The following is a 9765-nucleotide window of genomic DNA, read 5'->3' as shown; positions in this document are numbered from 1 at the left end:
CGCTTTTCTATTTATTTGTGTCACTGTATGAGACTATTAGGTTTGGGGCTAGGTTCACACTATGGGGGCCAAAGGGGATCTAAAGAACTAATCCCTTTCTAGAAAACACAGCTCAGAGGAACGTCCATGGCCGGGAAAGTCTTGGCAAGCTGGTAAAGGAGTTCAGTCAGTTTCCTCACTGACCTACTTAACCTTACAAAGCTTGGGGTAGTAAAAGATGTGTGTGAAGCATAGCATACAACAGGGATGTCAGATGGTTCGTTTATACATGTTGTCATATTTGGTAAAAAAGTAGAATCTAAGAGAGAAGTTGTATATCATGCATGACTTTTCACCAATAGCATTAGACAATATTAAAAAAGCTGCAGAACTTTTTTTTTTTAATGAATTTTCCTCTGTCAACACCAAATACAGTGAAGTAAGAACACCAGGACTCTACTTAAAGGGGGCATTTATACCTAGGAACAGTACGGATTAAGTCTTGATTTGTGGGTTCTGTCCATCTCTTTGCAACTGTCGGCCATAGCTGTTACAGTGCTGACACCCATCAATCATCCTGCTGGATAGCAGGCCAATGTTCCTATTTCTGCTTCTATTTACAACCAATATCTGAGAAATTGAATGCAGTATTGACCAGTATCTTCTGTCCCCAAAACAATAACAAGTCTATTGGATTTGGAAAAATAAATTCTTAAAATGAACAAATGTAAGGCAGACATTACTTTGCATCCAGACTTCAACAGAATTGAAATAAAAATGAAACTTAGAAAATGGACCTGGACAGAAATGAGGGTTCCCTTAATATTTTGTTGCACAACCTTTTGATGCCATCTCTGCAATCAAATGAAATGATTTCATGAGCTGCGGCTGAGCCCAGGCTTTCTGACACTGGGCAGCACATTTCTCTCTAGAATCCACTGATGGTCTTGGGATTTCATTCTATGGTGCAGACTCTAGACATCCTGTGTCAGACGCAGCCGCAGAACATAGCAGAGCCTCCTACATGTTTCACAGTAGGGACAGTGTTCTGTTCAGGATATGCTTTTTTTTTTTTGGATGACCCTTGCCAAAAAGTTTGATTTTAGTCTCATCTGATCATAGGACATTTTCCCAGGTTTGTGGCTTTCAAATTATATTCTTGCTTTTTTGAGATTTGTTTTCAGCAATGGTGTCCTCCTTGGTTGTCTCTTAACCTTCGCAACAGAGGACAAATTATATTGCCCTCATCCTGCAGAGGGTGTATTGAGAGAGATCACGACTAGAGATGAGCGAGCACTAAAATGCTCGGGTACTCGTTATTCGAGACGAACTTTTCCCGATGCTCGAGTGCTCGTCTCGAATAACGAGCCCCATTGAAGTCAATGGGAGACTCGAGCATTTTTCAAGGGGACCAAGGGTCTGCACAGGGAAGCTTGGCCAAACACCTGGGAACCTCAGAAAAGGATGGAAACACCACGGAAATGGACAGGAAACAGCAGGGGCAGCATGCATGGATGCCTCTGAGGCTGCTTAATCGCACCATTATGCCAAAATTATGGGCAACAGCATGGCCATGACAGAGTGACAGAATGAAGCTAGATAGCATCTAAAACATCCAATAATTGACCCTGACACTATAGGGGACGGCATGCAGAGGCAGCGGCAGCAGGCTAGAGAGTGTCATGGCAACATACCCTAAATGGACTCAGGATTCAAACCAATGGGTGGCAGAGAGGAACCAAAGGAGGTGAGCAAGAAGCGCTCAAATAATATCGGTACATGATAAAAGTTTGCCAGTATATTTTGTGGATTACACAGCAGGGTGGCGACAAAGTTAACATGGAAGCCATGAAAACAACCCAAAATTCTGCCTGACACAGCTCGTTTGATAAGGGGACCATGTATGGAGGCAGTGAACTAGTAGTAGATTAACCCCTTAACGCTCTGCGCCTTAGCTCTACGGCGCAGAGGTATAAGGGATGTATGAAGAGGGCTCACGGGCTGAGTCCTCTTCATACAAAGGTGGGGGTTTTTGCATTCTGCACAAAACCCCCACCGCTAATAACCGCGGTCGGTGCTTGCACCGATCGCGGCTATTAACACCTTCTTTGCCGCCGGCAAAGCCGCCGGCGGCGTTTAAAAGACGGCGGCGCGCGGGCGCCGCCATCTTTTTTTCGATCGCCACGCCCCCGAACGTCATCGGGGGGCGGCGATCGGTTGCCATGGTAGCCTCGTGTCTTCTCTTGACACGAGGCTACATGGCAGCTGCAGATTCGTTACAATGAGCCAGTGGCTCATTGTAATGAATGTGCTGCAAAAATGCCATATATTGCAATACAGAAGTATTGCAGTATATGGTAGCAGCGATCTGACCATCTAGGGTTAATGTACCCTAGATGGTCTAAAAGATAGTGAAAAAAAAAAGTTTAAAAAATAAAAAAAATTAATAAAATATTAAAAATTCAAATCACCCCCCTTTCCCTAGAACTGATATAAAACATAATAAACAGTAAAAATCACAAACATATTAGGTATCGCCGCGTCCCAAAATGTCCGATCTATCAACATATAAAAACGGTTATGGGCGGCGGTGACCTCCGAGGCGGGAAATGGCGCCCAAATGTCCGAAATGCGACTTTTACACCTTTTTACATAACATAAAAAATGATCAAAATGTCGCACAGACCTCAAAATGGTAGCAATGAAAACGTCGCTTCATTTCGCAAAAAATGACCCCTCACACATCTCCGTGCGCCAAAGTATGAAAAAGTTATTAGCGTCAGAAGATGGCAAAAAATTTTTTTTCTTTTTTGTACACATTCGTTTTATTTTTGAAAATGTATTAAAACACAATAAAACCTGTATAAATTTGGTATCACCGTGATCGCACCGAACCAAAGAATAAAGTAGGCGTGTTATTTGAAGCGAAGAGTGAAAGTCGTAAAAACTGAGCCCACAAGAACATGACGCACGTGCGTTTTTTTTCAATTTTTCCACGTTTGGAATTTTTTTTCAGCTTCGCAGTACACGGCATGTTAAAATAAATAACATTACGGGAAAGTAAAATTTGTTACGCACAAAATAAGCCCTCACACAGGTCTGTACACGGAAAAATGAAAAAGTTATGGATCTTTGAAGTTGGAGAGCGAGAAATGAGGCGAAAAACCCTCCGTCCTTAAGGGGTTAAAGGTGCTGCAGTTAAAACTATGTTAGTTGGATCTTGGCATGGAGCTGGCGCTCCGCTGCCAGGCGAGCTTTCGCCAATCCAAGCCCCTGTCTCTAGGCTACTCCCCAAACAGCACTTCTAAGAACCTTTTGTATAAGATCAAGTGTAGTAGCGTTCTTATAAGTTTGGGATATGGCGGGTGAGGGGAATGTAAACAGATGCGCAAGAAGCGCTGAAATAATATCGGTAAATGATAAAAGTTTGCCAGTATATTTTGTGGATAACACAGCAGGGTTGCGACAAAGCTAACAACTTTGATGTGGAATCCATGAAAACAACCCAAATTTGTGCCTGACACACCTCGTTTGATAAGGGGACGATGTATGGAGGCAGCTATATGGAAGACTTTTGGAGGTAGCAATGGAGACAACGTGTGGAGGCTGCTATGGAGACAATTTAATTTGGATAGTGCCTGTATGTGGCAGTCCAAAAAAGTTTTCAAACCAGAGGAGCAGGTAGGTGGCCCTCCAGAAAAATGGAATAGATTGAGTGCCTGTATGTGGCAGTCCAAAAAAGTTTTCAAACCAGAGGAGCAGGTAGGTGGCCCTCCAGAAAAATGAAATAGATTGAGTGCCTGTATGTGGCAGTCCAAAAAAGTTTTCAAACCAGAGGAGCAGGTAGGTGGCCCTCCAGAAAAATGAAATAGATTGAGTGCCTGTATGTGGCAGTCCAAAAAAGTTTTCAAACCAGAGGAGCAGGTAGGTGGCCCTCCAGAAAAATTAAATGCATAAAGTACTATAGCTAGAGCCAGTGGGCCCTGTCAAAAAATAGCCAGTTTCCTCTGCTTTAGTGTACAAAGAGGAGGAGAAGGAGGAAAATGAGGAGGAGGAGGAGTGCATAAATTATTCAGGTTGAGCTTCCTTCACCTGGTGGAGATTGGAAATTATGAGAAATCCAGGCTTTATTCATCTTAATAAGCGTCAGCCTGTCAGCGCTGTCAGTCGACAGGCGTGTACGCTTATCGGTGATGATGCCACCAGCTGCACTGAAAACCCGCTCGGACAAGACGCTAGCGGCAGGGCAGGCAAGAACCTCCAAGGCGTACAGCGCCAGTTCGTGCCACATGTCCAGCTTTGAAACCCAGTAGTTGTAGGGAGCTGTGTGATCATTTAGGACGATGGTATGGTCAGCTACGTACTCCCTCACCATCTTTCTGTAAAGATCAGCCCTACTCTGCCGAGACTGGGGACAGGTGACAGTGTCTTGCTGGGGTGACATAAAGCTGGCAAAAGCCTTGTAAAGCGTACCCTTGCCAGTGCTGGACAAGCTGCCTGCTCGCCTACTCTCCCTCGCTACTTGTCCCGCAGAACTACGCACTCTGCCGCTAGCGCTGTCAGAAGGGAAATACTGTTTCAGCTTGTGCACCAGGGCCTGCTGGTATTCATGCATTCTCACACTCCTTTCCTCTTCAGGGATGAGAGTGGAAAGACTTTGCTTGTACCGTGGGTCCAGGAGAGTGAATACCCAGTAATCGGTGCTGGAATAAATTCTTTGAACGCGAGGGTCACGGGATAGGCAGCCTAGCATGAAATCTGCCATATGCGCCAGAGTACCAACGCGCAAGAATTCACTCCCCTCACTGGCCTGACTGTCCATTTCCTCCTCCTCCAACTCCTCTTCTTCTGCCCATACACGCTGAACAGTGAAGGTCTGAGCAATGCTCCCCTCTTGTGTCTCGCCAACATTCTCCTCCTCTTCCTCCTCATCCTCCTCCACCTCCTCCGATATGCGCTGAGAAACAGACCTGAGGGTGCTTTGGCTATCAACAAGGGAATCTTCTTCCCCCGTCTCTTGTGACGAGCGCAAAGCTTCCGACTTCATGCTGATCAGAGAGTTTTTCAACAGGCCAAGCAGCGGGATGGTGAGGCTGATGATGGCGGCATCGCCACTGACCATCTGTGTTGACTCCTCAAAGTTACTCAGCACCTGACAGATATCAGACATCCACGTCCACTCCTCATTGTAGACTTGAGGAAGCTGACTGACCTGACTACCATTTCTGGTGGAAGTTGACATCTGGCAGTCTACAATCGCTCTGCGCTGCTGGTAAACTCTGGATAACATGGTTAATGTTGAATTCCACCTCGTGGGCACGTCGCACAACAGTCGGTGAGCGGGCAGTTGGAGGCGGCGCTGCGCTGCCCTGAGAGTGGCAGCATCTGTGCTGGACTTCCTGAAATGCGCACAGATGCGGCGCACCTTCGTGAGCAAATCTGACAGATTGGGGTATGTCTTGAGGAAACGCTGAACTATCAGATTTAACACATGGGCCAGGCATGGCACATGTGTCAGTCTGCCGAGTTGCAGAGCCGCCACCAGGTTACGGCCGTTGTCACACACAACCATGCCTGGCTTCAGGTTCAGCGGTGCCAGCCACAGATCAGTCTGCGCCGTGATGCCCTGTAATAGTTCTTGGGCGGTGTGCCTTTTATCGCCTAGGCTCAGCAGTTTGAGCACCGCCTGCTGTCGCTTAGCGACGGCACTGCTGCTGTGCCTAGAGCTAGCGACTGATGGCGCCATGCCCACGGATGGTAGTTCGGTGGAGGAGGGGTGGGAGGAGGAGGAGGCATAGTAGGCCTTTGAGACCTGGACCGAGGTAGGCCCCGCAATCCTCGGCGTCGGCAGTATATGACCAGCCCCAGGGTCAGACTCGGTCCCAGCCTCCACCAAGTTAACCCAATGTGCCGTCAGCGATATATAGTGGCCCTGCCCGGCAGCACTCGTCCACGTGTCCGTGGTCAGGTGGACCTTGTCAGAAACGGCGTTGGTCAGGGCACGGATGATGTTGTCTGACACGTGCTGGTGCAGGGCTGGGACGGCACATCGGGAAAAGTAGTGGCGGCTGGGGACCAAATACCGAGGGGCGGCCGCCGCCATGAGGTTGCGAAAGGCCTCGGTCTCTACTAGCCTATAGGGCAGCATCTCCAGGCTAAGCAATCTGGAGATGTGGACATTAAGGGCTTGGGCGTGCGGGTGGGTTGCACTATATTTTCTTTTCCGCTCCAGCGTCTGGGGTATGGAGAGCTGAACGCTGGTGGATGCTGTGGAGGATCGTGGAGGCGACGATGGGGTTTCTGTGCCAGGGTCCTGGGCAGGGGGCTGACTATCAGCTGACACAGGGGAAGGAGCAGTGGTGTGCACGGCCGGAGGTGAACGGGCTTGGTGCCACTGATTCGGGTGTTTAGCATTCATATGCCTGCGCATACTGGTGGTAGTTAAGCTAGTAGTGGTGGAACCCCTGCTGATCCTGGTTTGGCAAAGGTTGCACACCACAGTCCGTCGGTCATCCGGTGTTTCCTTAAAGAACCTCCAGACTTCTGAAAATCTAGCCCTCGCCGCGGGAGCTTCACTACGTGACACATTTGGCGCTGATGCACCTGCTCTGGCCCTGCCTCTCCGTCTGGCCCCACCACTGCCTCTTCCAACCTGTTCTGCTATAGGACTCTCCTCCGTCTCAGAAGCACGGTGTTCACCCGGCCTCTCAACCCAGCTTGGGTCTGTCACCTCATCATCCTCCGATCCCTCAGTCTGCTCCCCCCTCGGACTTCCTGCCCTGACAACAACTTCACCACTGTCTGACAACCGTGTCTCCTCATCGTCGGACACCTCTTTACACACTTCTTCCACTACTTCAAGAAGGTCATCATCACCCACAGACTGCGACTGGTGGAAAACCTGGGCATCGGAAAATTGCTCAGCAGCAACCGGACAAGTGGTTTGTGACTGTGGGAAGGGTCCAGAAAACAGTTCCTCAGAGTATGCCGGTTCAAATGCCAAATTTTCCTGGGAGGGGGCAGACTGGGGGGAAGGAGGCTGAGGTGCAGGAGCTGGAGGAGTGCCGATTTCGGTGACATGGGTGGACTGCGTGGAAGACTGACTGGTTTACAAATTGCTCGAAGCATTGTCGGCAATCCACGACATCACCTGTTCGCACTGTTCTGGCCTCAACAGTGCTCTACCACGAGTCCCAGTAACTTGAGACATGATGAACCTAGGGAGTGTATCTCTGCGGCGTTCCCCTGCTCCCTCATCAGCAGGTGGTGTCTCTCCCCACCCAGGACCACGGCCTCTGACCCCTGCAGTAGATGGACGCCCACGTCCCCGCCCTCTACCCCTAGCCCTCGGGTTAAACATTTTGAAAATGAAAGTTATATAACTTTAATTTTTTTTTTAACTTTTTTTTGTGTTTTTTAGTTTTTAAAACCAAACAATGCTATCCTATTGCTATGGCTATTTTCTAGCCAAGTATGAAAGCACACTGATGAGATGACGCTGAGTTATGAAAAAATAAACGTAAAATAAAAAGTAAATGGCAGACTGTGCCTAATTGAAATCAAACCCCTAATAAATTGTCCCACTTCGGTGTTTGAGGTGGATATGTGTGTCACTAAGAGCTAAACACAACGGTAGCAAGTCCCCCTGCAAATTCCTCACAATATGGACTAGCTGCACTACTAGTGCCAGCAAGCCCAGCCACAAGCAAACAAAAAAAAAAAGTATAACGTTATTGTAGCCCTAAGAAGGGCTGTTGGGTTCTTGTAGAATCACTCCTGCCTAACACTATTCTAATAGAACACCCTAACGCTTTCCCTGACCAGCAGCAGCTCTCTCCCTAGCGGCATCCAGACACAGAATGATCCGAGCAGCGCGGGCAGCGGCTCGTCTATCCCAGGGTCACCTGATCTGGCCAGCCAACCACTGCTATCGACGTGTAAGGGTACCACGTCATGCTGGGTGGAGTGCAGAGTCTCCTGGCTTGTGATTGGCTCTGTTTCTGGCCGCCAAAAAGCAAAACGGCGGGAGCTGCCATTTTCTCGAGCGGGCGAAGTATTCGTCCGAGCAACGAGCAGTTTCGAGTACGCTAATGCTCGAACGAGCATCAAGCTCGGACGAGTATGTTCGCTCATCTCTAATCACGACCTCAGCCGTCTCCATACACAGCGGGTGTCAGCTATAAAATACAGCATAATAATCGTTCATACCGACCTAAAGAATAAAGTAGATATGTAATTTGGAATGCTTAGTGAAAGCTGTTAAATTCAAGCACACAAAAATATGGCGCAAATGCGTTTTTTCACCAATTTCACTGCATTTGGAATTTTTCCCCCCCACTTCCCAGTACACGGCATAGAATATTAAAGGGGTGTTCCCATTTTGTCAAATTAAATGTTATTGTTTGATGAAAAATGATACAAATTTTCCAATATACTTTTTGTATCAATTCCTTGTGGTTTTCTAGATCTCTGCTTTTGTCATTCTATAGAAAGCTTCTAGGTTTACTTCCAGTGGAGGGAAATCTGGCCGTGGTCACAGGTGCACAGCTTGTTATATCACAGAGAAATCAGAGCTGTGTGATTTAATGAGCTGCGCACCTGTGTGACCATGGTCAGATTTCTGTCCACTGGAAATAGACAATGAAGCTTTTTATAGCAGGACAGCAAGGAGAGATCTAGAAAACTAAGGAATTGATACAAAGTATATTGGAAAATTGTAGAACTTTTCATTACACATATAACATGTTTTTGCTGAAATGGGAACATCACTTTAAATACTGTCACTATGAAGTGCAGTTTGTTACACAGAAAACAAACCTTCACACAGCTCTGTACATGGAAAAAAGTTAGTTTTTTTTTTTTTAAGGTGGAGAGTGAAAAAAAAAAAAAAGCAAAAACAAAAAAGTAATGCGGTGGGAAGGGGTTAAATTTTGGAATATGTGCAACTGTAGTAACAGGATCATGAAGCTGCTTGGACATTTGTCCTTTAACTTTTAAAAGGGATTTTCCCACAAGAAAATTCGCAAATCTCAATCCCCTAGTGATGTTTACACAATACAGATCATTTTAACCCTTTACTTAAAAATTCTACTCTGTTTTAGCTCACTCAGAGTCCCACACCCTGGGATCCTGCACCAAGCACATTATGATCCATCTAGTTCTATGGGGAAAAATGTGGTTAGATTATCAGGGTACAGGCGTATAAAAAAAACTTTCATCTGGCTTCTGACATTATACTGACACATAAAAAGAGACAATACATCAGAGGAGATGCACGAGATACCTATTACACAACTGCAAGACACAGACGTTTACACCATCAGCTCTGCTACACCTCCGTTCTTACAGATAAGTGATCCCGGGGGAGCCGGCACATATTTCCTTGTAGTTTGTAGCTTCTCTATGCCCACATGTGCTGTCAGGAAGTGAATCAGTGAGTGTCTGAGCCATGTGCTAGGACTGCAGGGGGAGGGGGCTACAGGCACAGAGCAGAAAGACAAATCTCAGCTCCAGGCTGTCACACAGGAATCGAAAATGGCGGCCACCTGACCCCAAGTCAGAAGTTACAGGGTCATGTCTAGGGGCAACTGAAATTGTGTACAGCAGGACTGATAGAGACATATTGGACTTATTAACAAAAATACAGCATTTCACAGACATAACAATGAATTAGAGAATGTGTTATTCCGTTATCCAGAGTACATATAAGAAATTTGTCTTTGTGGGAATAGCCCTTTAACTCCAACATGCTGGTCTATAATCCTTTCCTAAGCTCCCAAGACAACT

The sequence above is a fragment of the Engystomops pustulosus genome, chromosome 7 (assembly GCF_040894005.1).
Source record: "Engystomops pustulosus chromosome 7, aEngPut4.maternal, whole genome shotgun sequence".
Taxonomy (NCBI): Eukaryota; Metazoa; Chordata; class Amphibia; order Anura; family Leptodactylidae; genus Engystomops; species Engystomops pustulosus.
This window is presented reverse-complemented; position numbering follows the sequence as displayed.